Genomic DNA, 15,607 nt, shown 5'->3' on the forward strand with positions numbered 1-15,607 from the left:
GTTTATCTCTGGTGAGGTCTATTCCTACTTCAGGTAGCTTTCTGGATCAGGGTCTAAGATGACCGGAAACAATAGCTTTTTCACTTATTAGGCCCTATCTGGCCCAGTGGAAACTTTCATGCATTCATCACCGACATGGCCCTCTCCTTATCTCCATCTAAATTCTTGGTCTACATACTGATCCCAATTCAGCAACAACTCTCTTTCCTTCTTCCACAAGGGAACCTGTCAGCCTAGGTTTTGCATTTTAGGTTTTCCAAGCTAGAATCGAGGCACCAGTCCACAGTGTCCTCCAAACAGCCAGGGACACATATTAAATCCTTGTGGTTGTTCCTTAAACACCCTCTGTTTTGACTTGAGGCAGAGAGTGAGGACCACATTGCACTCCAATAGCTGTCTCCAAAAATCCTCCTCAATCTCCACCCCCTGCCTTTTCTCACCTCTTACTAACTTTTTAAAGGGGGGCTATTATCTCAGAAGCTGCAAAATTAATTTTCTGCCATGGGATAGTTTTCAAATCTCACTTTGAAATGTAGCATCTATTAGTTTCAGGCCTCAGCCAAAACAGAGAAAAGATCTCATTTTAATATCCAGTTATAGTGTCACTGTTAAGAACACTAATTAAGGAACTGTTAAGGAATGTTGATTCTCTGGCTTCTCTTATTCAATAAGAAGATACCCCACCTCTTTGCATGGTGGGGAGATGACTTTGGCTACTTTTGCCAGGAAGAGGTAATACATCTTTTCCCATGGTTACCCAAGAAGCTCTGGCAGTATCAACCCTAGTGAAACTGGAGACAGCCCATATCCTTTGACTACATCCATGTACTATTGGGTCATATTACTCTGCCCAAACAGGTTCTAGACTCATTCTTTTCCTCTTGGACATACCTGTCCTTAAAATCCACTGGGGGACAGTCTCTTCCATCACAGCACTGGGATACTAAACCATAATGGGAGGTAGGAGGCCCCACTGTGCACTTTAATTTAGTTGATGCTAGACAGCTCTTTCTAAAGGTAATGCATTTGGCTCTGATCTTTGTGCTTAGACTCTTGGCCTTCTATCCTGAATGTAAAGTACTTTACATTCTGACTTCTATGACTTCTACCCTAAATGGAAGAAATGTTATGTAACTCCCCAAAACTAACCATGCATATTGGTAAAGTGTGGTTTAACTTTTGGTGGGTAAGAAAATTTCTTTTTTCTGCACAGCAATTTAGTATCTCTCACAATGTTTTGAAATAAATAGAAATATTGTTGACTTTTTTTTAGTCATAATGCTCTTTGAGGAATATATTAAGGGCTAAACTTAATTCAGCACAGTAAAGTGTTGAACTGAATCAGCACATTAAGCACAGTAATGGGAACACCAGTTCTGTAACCAATGAACAAAATGGTAAAAGACATGTCAGTTTGGGAGTTTAGCTTGAACAAAAAACATGTGGTACAGGAAAACACATCAGGAGGTTGTCCCATAGTGGACTCAATAGAAAAAGAGCATGGAGTACATAATGGACATTGTCAAGTGTTGCTAAACTAGTTTGATTTGAGATTTTAAGGACCCTCAAGTTCCATGTTAAAAAGCTTTGACTTATTCTCACGGTTAAAGGGGATCTAAGTCTTGGGCAAATATATGAGAGAAGGTGAAAGTCTCTAAGAGCGGAGGGATGCACACGAATGTTATCTTAAGCACAGAGGACCAGAAGTGTTGAATACCTTTGGTCTGGACAATGGGACAAGGAATAGATTTTAGTAATATTTCTTGTTAGCAGCCTCTGTAGGATATCCTTAGGGTTGCAAATGGGCTTACAAACCTTCCTTTTAAAATGTATCCTGAGTGGTTGGTGAGCATATTAATAATTGTTATCATCTATTAAATTCTATTGTCATATAAATAATTATCAATCCTCACAACAATGCTGCAAGCCAGTCTCATATCTCCTTTACACATTAGGACACAGTTGCTCAGAGAAGTTAAGAAACATGTCCAAGTTTCCAAAAGCATGACTGCAACCTGATATGGTCTAATGATCTTTTTGGGTAGAGTGTAATGGCCAGTTTTGTCCCTGCTACACCCAATACAGAAGTTCCTGAAACTACTGGAAACAGGTTAAACAGTCTGTTCCTTAGACTTTTGATTAAAGGTGTGGTCAAGGAAGTGAGCTTGCCTTATTACCTGATTTACCCTTAAGCCATATAAAAATATACACTGGAAATTTACACATCTATACACAGATTGTTTCTCATGGTGGTGAAAACTGTGCAACTTTGTCGGTAGTTAGGGAGGCTAATAAAGAGACCCAATGGGGAAACACATCTTGGGATCAAAACATGATCTCTGGTCACATTCTCTAGTTTTCTGCAAGTTGGTGGTAGAAAGTACCCTCATGGTGTACCCTCGTGGATGGAGTCAGACCTAACAGTGAAAGAAGCTTTGGTTTTCAGCCACCCTGTGAAAATCATAGGAAATACTGTTTTGTGAATTTTCCTGTCCACCCTTTTCCCTAACAGATGATGAACTGTATGTAGAAACTACACCACACTCATCTTTTTTTTTTCTTTTTTTTGCCAAGGACTGTGCCATAAAAACTGGCACAGGAAAAGGGAGGAAAACAAATTCAAGAACATATTAACCTTATCTGGAACCACAATCAGATAGCCAATACTTTTGATATGTCTGATACTCTCTCCCACAACTACTTTACAGTGGGGTAAAAACAATTTGTAATCCATTACTAATGGGTTCTTATGCTTCTCTTAGACTTATAACTCCCATGGTCTTGTATATAATATCTATACTTTGTTGTATTTTATTTTTCTGCACATTTTTCTTTTCATCTTCCCCCTTTTAGATGTCATTTTAAAAAGAATGATTTTTAAAACTCTCTTGTCTATTTCTTTTAAAAAGTATTATCTTAAGACGCCCACACACTATTTCTTACCACATTTCATGAGTTGTTCTGGTAGAAATTATACTTGCTGGGAATGTATTGGCCTTCCCTGCTGGGATGATGAAGTAGTTTTGCGCTGACTGTCATCAGAGACAAAGGTGAAAGGTTATTCCTGTCCCTCTTTCCCACAAAACCTTGAGGAGATAAGAATTAAGACTTAAAGAATGTTAAAGTATTTTGGTGTGATAAGTGTGTATGCAAGGTATTTAAAAATTAGATATGGCATAGAGTTATTAATCAAAGAAAATCAATGCTTAGAGAAACAGGAATAAAGTAAGTACTAGGCATTTTATTGTAAGGTACATTAATTGCTTTTAACTATATCAAAGCTATAAATACGTTTTCAAAATCAGTTAGAATCTAAGTTTAGAAACAGATAAACATTTTCTTCTGTCAAGGTGATGGAATAAGGCTATGGAATGAATAGCATCAAAATATGTACAAATTCAGTGGCTCACATAAGTCATTTTTTGATCTATGTGCTTGGTTACAAGACATTCTCCATTTTGGAAGATTGTTGCAATCTTCTCTATGGGTGTGGGGTGGATATTTTTCTTGCACAATAATTCAATATCTCCCACAATAGTTTGAAATAAATGGAAACTTTGTTGACATTTTCTTCAGGTAGATGTAAAATTGTTTCTACTAAACATTGCTAGCTTCTGTAAGGGAGATTTCCTTGGAAATTCTTATGGGAGAGGGCTCCCTTCTGCATTCACAAATAATATCCTTTTCCTCAGGAGCACCTTCAGAAGCACAGCTCAGCCCCCAAACACCAGGGATCATCTGAAAGTTCAGCTCAGTCAACCTTAGTAAGGTCAGTCAATTACCAGAGGAGGTTAGGGGAAGGTGGGAGTGGGACTTGCAATTTGACCATAGCCCTAGCAAGTATGACTCAGTTTCTAGTGGCAACAAGCTCCAGGCTCCTCTGTGGGGCAGCTTCATAATTAAAAGTCAAAATAAAAATGCTTTTCTATGAAGGAGAGCATATTTTCCTTCTCAAATTCTAATTTAATATTCATCTTCAGAGCTCACAGCTTAGTAGAAAATTCAATCTTAAGATTCTGCACACTTAAGCAGGTAGTATGTGATTAAGATGATGCCTTGGTTGCAAGACTTTTAAATCCAGTCCTCTTCCTTGCCACATACATGGTTTATGAATCTTGGCGATTGGATCTGTGTATTTCCTCTATGTTAATACCACACACTATTTTCAGTGTTTTCTGTGGATTCACCCTGCAGGGGTGGGAACTGAGAGGGTGAAGCATGTTAATGGTCTGAAGTTCCCTAGGGCTATAGGGTGATGATGTTAAGATCTTTTCACACCAGCATGGTCTCAGTGTGATGGGGACGCACCTCCTGAGAGGCTGTGTGATGGAAATTCAGATCTATGGGTGACTGCACAACAGCATGTGCAGAAAAGGAAATATGGAAGTAATAACTTCAGGGAAGAAGAAAGAGCAAACCAAGGAATAGAAATTTGAACCAAAGAACCAAAACTGAATAGAAAGGGTAGTGAAATAGGGATGGGTCTCAGAGGTTGAGGACCTCTATTATGGTTTCAGTTCTATTAATGAATGCTGTGTGACTTAGGGCAAGGCACTTAACTTCCCTGAGTCTCAGTTTCCCCCCTGGTTATATACTGGCTATATGATTCATGAAGTATTTTATGATTCTAACCTCCTAGTGTTCTATTTTCTCTATGCTCATATTTTGATTTTCAATGTGTTGATAGATTTTATTGTAGCAAAACACAAATATGTCTCAATTCTTTATGACATATTGTAATGATTTAGCAAGAATGTTAAAAAGTGTCCAAAAAAGACATAAAATTCACAATATTTCTCTACCTTAAAAATGAACAATATGCGCATGAGTTTCCAACCTACCAAATTGGAGAAACCAGAGGAAATGTAGACTGCAAACTGCACCGAAGAGTCTTTTCTGAGCAAATCATCTAAGCCAGTTTGCAAATGTCTTCCAAAAATTCGGACTATATTGTTTTAATACTTGCTATATATTTTCAACGTTTACTTCATGAATATTCTAATGCAAGTAAGGTGCTTTCCTTTGATTACTAAAACTACTAGGAAGACATTAATAGCATAATCAAAAAATTTTTCAAAAATCCCATTTCTATTACATGCTGAGCCATAATTTGGAAAATAGTAAAACACATAAAAATGTGAGTAAGTCCAATGGAATAACCCAAGAGTTTCATGTTAATAAAACAGAAAAATCAATTCATCTAGACAGGGTATAAACTAAAGATACCTACTACATTCCATGCAGATACTCCTTTACAGGTATTTTGAGCTTTTCCTAATTAATGGAAAGAGTATGCACTAGTGGGCGGACCAAGCATTAGATTGGAAGTCAGGGGAATTGGGGCTGTATTTAGAATTTTTCATTCCTTACTCCATAACTTTCAGTACTCTCAGCCCTTGTGTCTCAGTTTCTACCTTTGTTAAAATGTGGATAATGATACTCACCTGACCAATGTGAGATTAAATTATGAACTCTTAAAGAACTAAACCCTATGCATTTCTAGAAAAAAGACATGATTATTACTATTTCACTGAGACTGAGGCTTTTGGCAAAAGTATCATCCGTAAGTGTGTATAAGTCTTTTTTTTTTTCCCCCCAAGATAGAGTCTCGCTCTGTCACCCAGGCTGGAGTGCAGTGACAGGATCTCGGCTCACTGCAAGCTCCGCCTCCCGGGTTCACGCCATTCTCCTACCTCAGCCTCCCGTAGCTGGGATTACAGGCACCCACCTCCATGCCCAGCTAATTTTTTGTATTTTTAGTAGAGACGGGGTTTCACCATGTTAGCCAGGATGGTCTCGATCTTCTGACCTCGTGATCCACCCGCCTTGGCCTCCCAAAGTGCTGGGATTATAGGCATGAGCCACCACGCCCGGCCTAGTGTGTATAAGTCTTGTAAGTTCCTTGGAGTCCTTGAAAATTTCCAGGTATATCTATGATCTTATAGTGAGTGGACCCACCCTTAATGCCCTCAGCTCATCCAGCTGACCCAGGCCTTTTAATCTTAGAGTGAGGCTGAATGCCAGGTGAAAAATCAGGGGTTCTCAATTCCTTAAGGCAGACTCAGAAACAAAAAGTCTTGAAGGGGGACATGAGAGTGTTATTCAGAATGCGATCCTCAGCTACTGTGGTATAAGCCTCCTTCTCAAAGAACAAATGTAAAACAGTGTGATGATTTTTGTGCAACACAGGACTCCTCAGGATGGTGAGTCAATTGGCCCACTCTGCTAAGGTGATCCCTCTGTTACAGGGCAGAACCGCATCTTCACCTTGAAGGAAGTCCAGTCTTCCTTTATGGAGTAGTAGAGTCAGAAGCCAAGGCCCAGTTCCTTCTGGCTGTGCTCAACTTGCTTCTAATTCATGGCTCCCTGACAAAATGACAGACAGATCCAATGGCTCTAAGCCTGGTGGGCAATGGTGGCTTTGGAGGTGAGAGGAGGGCCTTTCAATGGGAATGTCAGTAAAGGGAGGACATGCGAAAGGGATTTCTGTGCATGTTCTCAGCTTTCATATATGCTATGAAGTCCATGAGAATTATGGGTATTGTAGTATATTTACACTATGGTATAGAATTACGACAACATCCTCACTTATGCAACATCCCATATCCTATTTGAAAGTGTAAATATGTTTTTTTCTCACCCATTATAAGTAGGGCCTTTTGTGTAAGTATGAGCTCCTTCAACTGTGAGCTAATAATTTCCACTGTCATGGCCTTGAGATTGGAGGTTTGTGAAAGTTTCTTTTAACTCATCAAATTTCTCTTGTATGGGGGAGGACAAGTAACTGCATGAATTGATCTTCATAGGGCACATGGCTTTTCTTGTGGGCACGTGAAATTCACTTACAACCCCTTAGAACACTTAAATAAGATCAAATGCATATAGCAAGCCCTACTTGATTTTTTTTTTTTTTTTACACCGTGGAGAATTTGGCTTCTTGTTAATTGCATCTGCAGTCTCAAAGCTCTTTATAGAATCTTTCATAAGTGATATTAATAGTAATGGTGGTCTTTTATTAATAATGCATAATAACAATAGCTGGCGTTAAAACAATATTAGTTAAGCGATTAGAGAAATGGCTAGAGTTGCGGTTAGAAAATGGGCCTGTAGACATCAATACTACTAAAGTCATTTATCATTTCTCTCATAAAACAGAAAGAAATATAATGGCCGACTAAGCTCTTAATAAAATTCTGCCACAATTGCATAACTGCAGACTGACGTTTTCATTTGTGGGAGCATCCTTGGTGGTATTGTGTGATGGGGCATCCCCAGGAGAAAGAATAGAAAACAGAGGATTATTTGCATAATTTCCCTGTACTCCCTGTGATTTTCTTTCATTCTTCCCCATCTGTAGTTACCATCCATAGCAGAAATGCAAGCAGAGGGCCCGGTTTCTAGTTCTGGTTGTGTTACACAATGGCGGGTGATTACATGACAACATCCCTGAGGCTCAGTTTCTTTCATCTGTGAAATGGGAAGGATTACATCTATTTGATAAATATTTTATTGAGATTGCAAGGGAAAAGTGCACTTAATCATGTTTTGTAACATGCTCTAAAAGAGCTATAAGCATTTTCCTAATAATTCTCAGCCAAGCCCTGAAGCCAATGTACTTCTTTCCCAGGCTCATACCCAGCTTCTGCTCTGTTCCCAGCTTCTGCTCTCCTACCTCTTCCTATAGTATTTCACAGGCCCAGAGTGCTTAAGTTGTCTTTTTAGGCACAAGAAATCCTCCCATGCACACACAAAATTAGGACTACCCTCTCCCCAACCACTACTCTTAGCTCACTCTTTCTATCTTCCAAAGGATAACTGAAGATAAACATGATGAACAAATTCATCATAAAATGCTGAATGTTGATAACAGGGTCATTTTACCTCTTCTTTTTTTCTCTCTCTTTCTCTTCTCTCTCTCCTTTCCTTTCTTCTCTTCTTTCTAAGAGGGTGTGCCACACTGAAATGGATGTGAGGTAATGTATACAAAAAGAAGTACAGATAAAAGTACAAATGTGTTAAAACTGTAATATGATTAAAACAAGGAAGGATGTCACTATTCAAATAACATAGGATGGATGGAGAAATTATACAAGAAAATCTAAGCTAGGGAAGCAACTGAAATTCATGACATTTCAAAATATTGAGCTTCCAGGAAGACAAGATGAAAAGGGAAACAGTGAAAAGCATATTCAGGAGAGACAAATTTTCTCTAACGTAATTCTTAGAAAAAATTATCATATGCACATTCTTGGTGCATAAATTAGAAGGCAGGTAATACCATCCATGCAGTCTTTTTTTAAAAGTAGGGATAGCCTTCATATGGGTTTGTTAAAAAATTGTTAGCACTGATAAAATACAAGCTGACATCACGTTTACAGGGACTCCTGGGGAATTTGCATTTTTAAAGTGAACTCTGATCTTAATCCTGAGATGACTTACAAAATCAGCATCTGTGGTGTTAGGACATGGAGGCTGATTTTGTAAGCAGAGATCTTCATCATCATAATAATTTTATGCACTTGCTTTGGCTTTGCACATGTATTTTCCCATCATGGTTGGATTCAGTGTGCCTTCCATGAGTTTTATGTCTCTGTCTGGTTTTTGGAATGGGGACTCAGTATATGGAGGTAGAGCCTCGGAGAGAATAGTCCAGAAATCATTTAAACCAAGCTGCAGCTATCATTTTAATGTCCCTTTGAAGGAGAAAGCCTCAGAATTATTTCACATATAGCCTCTCAAAAATATTTTAAAGTAAGCTTTATAAATCATTACATGGCTCTTTCCTAGCCCTGGTCCCAAAGGTCTGGTAAGCTTTAAATCCCTAGTGACACCTGCTGGGCAGACCTCGGCTCACTGCTGCAGGCTTTCCATCAGCCTACCTCTTCTTTAGCATGCAGAGCTGCAGGCCACTATGTAAGGGGCTGGCTGCCGCTTCCACAGCTTGCAGCCCGTCTGCTCATTGCTCATGCAGGTGACCTCTGTCGGCAGAATCGTGTGCCAGAGTCTCCCCAGTGTTCTCTCGGGGAAATGATTTCCAACCTGTCCAGGCCCCAAGAAACAAACAGGGATCTATCAAAGTTGAGAGAGACAGAGAGAGAGAGAGAGAATCCACCTCTATCCACCCCCAATCCCAGCCCCAAGTTACTAAGCTGCTTCTTTGTCTGAAAACTCGGAGGTGAAAGATGCTACTTGAGCCGTATGTTTTGTTCAAGCACAAACCAAATTATGCTATACTTGCTTATATCTGAACATATTGGTTTATCTTACATAGAGTTTAATTGATGCAAACTTGAACTTCAGTATGTTAGATTTTCAGGGAAAACACCATCCCTGTGATTTAGATTGCTATGTTTTTCTTTGAACAAAGCAAAGAGAAGCAAGGCAATTACAACCCTGCTTCGGTTTATTTCCTCTGTATTCACCAACCATTATAAAAATAGTGTTTAACCTCTTGTAGTATGACCTCTTGTGTCCTCTACTGTCCAATTGCACAATTTCTTTCTGAGCCAACATCTGCATCCTTGGACAGAGCAACTTGTGTGCAAAGTCCATGTTAGCTGATCAAGCATGGCTTTGTTTGCACTTATTCACTGCTCATCCAGCACTGCGTAAGTGGTTTTGCATATTAACTAAGTGCACAGTAACCTTCCTTTACCTCCTTAGAGCTCCACCCCCCTCCCACCCGGCCCAGGGAAATCAACACTGTTACTCGCTGAGGAAGCTGCCAAGGGGTTGCCATGGCAACTGTTCTGCTTTCAGCAGCTACTTTTCTGGTTTGAAGGGGGGAAGGAAAAAAAACTGGGGAGAACTAGGGGGCTTTCTGATCAGAGTTCAGATAAAGAGGGTCACAGTAATTTGTGGGCACTGACTAAAATAACCCAATGGATTTGAGAGTTACCGCAAAAGAAGCAAACAGACAAACTAAAGAGGTAAGTCTAGTGGAAGGCAAATAATTAAATTATTTGGTAGCGGTCTTAAGCTGCAGCATTTCAAGTTTATATCAGTCCAGCTCATCTAAGATGCTATTTTATGAGTCTTTTCATTTTTGTCCAGAGCCAAACACAGACGATGAGTTTTATGGGATTATAAACGGCAGAGAAGCGAGGTAACGGGGTAAAACAGCAGCAGAGTGGGACTCTTTAACATCTGAAAGTCATTTTCCAAAACTTCATTCAGCACAGGAACAATGCGGCATTCAGGCAGAATGAGCTGAAAATGTGTGGTGCTCCAGGTCAAATCAGCAACCTGTGCACTCCTCTCAACAGAGTGGGGAGTGGTTTGCCAAGGTAGGGAAGGAAACAGTCTGATTTCAAACGAAGGGCTGGGATTAGGCAGAGAACCGTGCAGAGTCAAGAAATGGAAGCCTCCTCAGCCTAGACTGGGTTTCAGCGGCACACAGAGAGCTGTGCTAAAAGCCGCTCTAGACACCTTGTTGGTGGGATTTTGGCAGCTACCCAGAAAAGAGCTGAACAGTGATCCTTGGCTGAAAACCGGCAGGGCGGCGGCAGGGCCGGTCATGCAGCACTAGGGGAGTAGAGCCTCACCCTTCCTGCCTCTGTTCTGCCAGTCTCCCCAGTCAGCACCTGCTCCCCACTGGTCAACAAGCTTCCTGGCGCTCCTCTGCATTCAAGCTTCTCCTGCATTATTTATCCACTTTAAGGAATAGCAGTGATGAAAACGTAGTACCCGAACCGTCCTCATCTAAGCTACTATTTTCTGAATATTTATAGCTTTATTTAGAACCTAACAACAGCTACAACACCCAGATAAACTTAAAGGAATTTTTATATGTATTTTCTAATTTTTTTTAAGACTAGTCAAGTGCAGTAGTGAGGAAGGGGGAAAGGGTAGAACAAAGAGTTCGATCTGTAATTGACTGCGAACAATCAATTTGAGATAACTCACTACCTTTGGTCCAGCCAGTTAAAAGGAATTTTAAGTTAGAGAAGCCATACAAGTACAGAGAGATGGAATGGGATGGAATGTCATGTCGTTCTGGTGACATTGTCATGAATGTGTGGTGACATGGTTATTAATACTCTCAGTGGAGTAGTAAGGGAAGCTTTAAGCTCTCAGAGGTTAACACCTCTTTAAGGACGTGCAACAGTGGAACAAGGAATCTTGAGTTTGGAGCAGAGAGAGCTTAGCTACATACAGGCAGCAACTTGCTTCTTACCTGAAATACAGCCATTTCGGCCCAACTCCATATTATGGCAGAGTTGACAGATTTATAGTCAACATTCTGTATTCTTTTGTCATTTCCATCATTTTATTTGTCTTTGACAAGTAGAGAAATTTTGAGGTAGAAAGTAATAGGTAATAAGGGAAGGGAAAAAATGTAAATAAATTCCCCAAACAGGAAATGACCAAGGCAAATATACTCTACAGCAGGATTCAAAATTTTACATGGCTTCTATATAGAATGATTTTGACAGATGACAACGGACAGTGAAACAGAAGTTTAAAGAGAGAAAATAAAATAAGGCCAAAGACCTAAAGCATTTTATTTAGGCAAAGTTGTGTGAAGTCCCAGAAACTAAACTGGGAAAGGAAGAGATGTATCATTAAAGGACAGCCACCTTACATTGGAGTCCTCATAAGTCAAAACAAAATCCTAAGAGTTAAAAACTTGAGTGGGCTCTCTCGTGTATCATTGATGTAGCTGGAGGCCCTATATTATATAACAGTAACAGGATACAGGATGACAGTTCCTCACAGACTACAGTAAATGTGATTAAATTATCTCAACAGCTTCATACTCCTGAGTATTTCTACAATGCCAGAAAACCATCCATTAATCTGACCTGTCTGCTAGACCCCAAGACAGCATGGGCTAGAGGTATTAATATTCAAAGAAATTTCCCTCTCAAATGGCCGATTGGAGGGATACCAAGTTTAGTCTCTGCAGCCGTTGAGACCACGAATGAGACACGGAGAAATAAGGGGGAAAGAATAAAAGCAAGAATAAAATTCAGAAATTTGCTTTAACTCAGCCACAGATTCTTTTTCATTCCTTTCCACTGACCTGATCTAATTCCAGCAGCTATTATCCCTGTGAAACACTGCCACAGCTGAATTTATTTTTATTTTGTCTGCTCAAAGGCAATGTAAAGCGAATTTGAGATCACATCACCTTCAGGGAAAAGACTGCAGCATATTACTCACTACCTCCCTCCACCCCTCTGCGTGAAAAGGTTAATTTGAATAAGGCTGCTGCTTCCACAAATAGAGCAGTAACCAGCACACAGAGGAACCGCCAATGAGACGGTATTTCAATGATGTCATACTTATACCTGCCTCTTATTATTTGCTGAGTAGTGACAATGTGTTCCGTGAATCTCACGTATTATTGGTTAAGAGCCCTGTCATTCTGAGTACTTCTGGAGAGTTTTAGGCACTGCAGTTTCTTTACAAGCCCAGAATTTTTTCAGCTTCTGCACTTCAACAAACTGTTGGAGAAGGCAGAGTATTTTAAACATTGTTGTCCTGAAAACAAATATAAAAACCTTTATAATTTATACCTGATTTACATGCCATCGGATGCTAGGTCCGTTTGCACAGCAAATGTAACATAGGAAAAGTCTGTTTTTTGTTAAAATAAATGAACAAACAAACACTTGGACAGAACTGTCACTGAAGTGTTTCTACAAAGAGTGCTTAGCTTAATATTGTCCCACTGGCCTAACTGAAAACAAACTTATTCCACTTATTCTACAACAACATTTTTTTTGCCCCAGCGAGCAGAGCTTTCTTAAAAAGAACTAGATGTAAAATTTACCAGTTTGTAGGATACAGGGCATTGGAGGAAGGAAAACCCACCTGGTTTATTTTTGTCCTAAGTGGGTTTTATTTTTAAATCAGTTAGGTTTTTGTGCCATTAAATGTGTGCTTCAGGTCACTCAGATTCCTGGGCTTTTCTGAGGAAATGCCTATAAATAGGTTTGAAAACTACACTACCTTATAATGAAGCTGACAGTTAGATAAATCAGTTGTGCATGAGTTAGGAATTATTCAACTAACTGAAACATTCAAATAAATATTCTGGTCAGCATGAGATGCAAGTGTGATTGGGAGGCCAGGAAGAAATGTCGGTAGTGATCTCAAGCTGAAGCTCAAAAGTCTCATCATCTATGGTGGCAAGTGAAGCCCCAAGCATGGCTCTCTGGGCAAAGTCACATCCTCAGAGATATAGACGACAAGGTCAGGCTGTTCATTGTCAGTTGGCGAAGCAGAACATATATGGCGAAGGTTAATCCAGTCCACAGGCAGGGCTGTATATTAAATGCTCCAGTGAGAAGGGCAGGGCATTAAAGGAGCAACTTGATTTTAACCGGCAGAGAAAGACTAGAAAGTGTTCATGTGTAGGAGAATGAGATGAGAAAGGATGACTATATATGGAATAGACCTCCCTGACTGGATATACATATATGTATATACACCTTAGTGAGAGAAATCTGGAAAAGCAGGCACACAAATCAGCAAAGATGATGTAAATTAGGAAGAGGTAGAAAGTACCAGATATTTTGGGCATCCATACCTCAAATTCAGTAGCTAATATCAACTATTTTTGAAATCAAAATGTCTTCTCAGCTGTGTATCAGAACTTATTGTCTGCAGAGTCTGATCACAGGTTAGCTACATGTTGTAAAATTTGATTATTTTCAATTTGATATACTTTAAATAAATGCTTTACAATATTATTGTAGACATTTTAATTATTTGTATTTAATTAATTATTGTAGAGATTGGACATTCAACGAGATGCTCACTGTGTTAAGAGCATGGGAAATGAGACAAAAGTTAAGTTTAATTGCAGTAAAAAGTAGAGAATAGACTACCATTCTATTAAAGTTAGAAGGACCTAGAGCTGTTGCCACTGTACTTGAACTTCCTGGTATTTCCACCAACAAAGTGCACATGAATTTTGATTCAAGAGCTCTCTCTGTAGTAACAGCATGGTGTTGAGTACAAGGGTCTTTGGTGTCAGACAGACCTGAGTTCAAATCCCAGCTTCAACAATTAGTAGCTTTGCAACCTTGATCATTATAATTAATCTATCTAAACTTCAGTTCTCTTGAAGGATAATGATGATATCCAGGTACGGTTTGGGATGATTGTGAGAATTAGACTGAATAAAGTATATATGTTTTATTAGCATAGTGCCTATCTCAGTAAATGAAAGGGTTTCTTTTTCTTTTCTTTTTTCTTTTTTTTTGTATGTTTGTGGTTTTAACTTTGTTATGTCCTTAAGGTCCTTCAAGAATGTACATGACCTGTCTCCTGACTGATCATTTCTTGTCACTCCTTTTCTCCTATACTCTATCCCGGCCATACTGAACTTCTTGCAACTTCCCAAACAAGCCTAGTGTGTTTTGGCTGGAGGACTTTACTTTGCAGCTTCCCTTGCCTGGAATGCTTCCCCTCCCAAGTATACCTTCGTCACTTTCTTCAGATCTCAGTTCAAATATTAGCAAGAGAAATCTGACTTAACACCCTGCCTGAAATGGCTTCCCTATGACTCTATTTCCCGTGGCACCATGTTATGCTTTTCCATTGCCACTAGACATGATTTTATGTTGTATTTTTAATTTGTTTATTATCTGTTTCGCTCTCTTGAATGTCAGGTCCACATGAGTAGCATCTTTGTTTGCTTCTGCGCTCGGAGCCTAGAAAAGTGCTTGGACATAGCAGATTCCTAAAAATCATTATTAATGAGCATTGATGAAGACAGCAATAGGAATTCTTAAGTTCTTCAGGACAGGGGTACAACAGGCACATAGGTGCAATGGCCAGAAAGGGGCTCTGAACACCCCTGCCTCATACCAAAGCTGAGAATGTATATGAGCTTTTCTTATTGAACCAAGCGGAAATATTTCAATTTACCCATCACATTATATGAATGAGATGTTAAGACAATGAGAATACACAGTTTTAGTATTCTTTACCTGAAGGGTGCCAGTGCTCATTAGGGTAGATGAGGTGTGGGAAGCTGGGCCAGAAGAGATTCCAGGGAAAATCCTGGGTGAAGATTTTTAGCTGGTGTACCCTTTCTGAGGTCTACTATTTTTTCCCCCTTCAAACTCTCTCAAAACCTGTTCATGTTGGCTGTGATTCTCATGAATTTTTGGGTAAAATCGAGGGACTTTGAAAAAATGAGAATTGGAGATCAGATTAGTAAATGCAGGAAGTAATAGTAAATTCAAGAATTCCAGACATTCTGAACATTACACACACCTACACACATATTAATATGCATATGTATGAAATGAACTGATGGAAGTGTCACAGAATATTTTAAGATCTTTCTGTTCTCTTTCTCAGTCCATCGTAATGATAAAATAGATTCTCTTCTGGATTTCTATTTCCCAGTAACTGAAGGACAATATAAGATGGCATCCAGCTTACGTAAGCATTATCCCTGCTGACATTCCAAACGAGCAGTTCAAATGCCACCTAATCATCCAGTTATAGCTTGGATTTTGGCAGTCTTTTATAAAACACTGCATTTGAAGGCGCATCTGCCTTTTATATATTGGCCATGTCAGCACCTGTGGCTGCTTCTTCTTCTAGAAACTTCTGAATATGGTGAAAGTAATATGAAATAAAA

This window comes from Pongo pygmaeus, chromosome 14 (assembly GCF_028885625.2).
Source record: "Pongo pygmaeus isolate AG05252 chromosome 14, NHGRI_mPonPyg2-v2.0_pri, whole genome shotgun sequence".
NCBI lineage: Eukaryota > Metazoa > Chordata > Mammalia > Primates > Hominidae > Pongo > Pongo pygmaeus.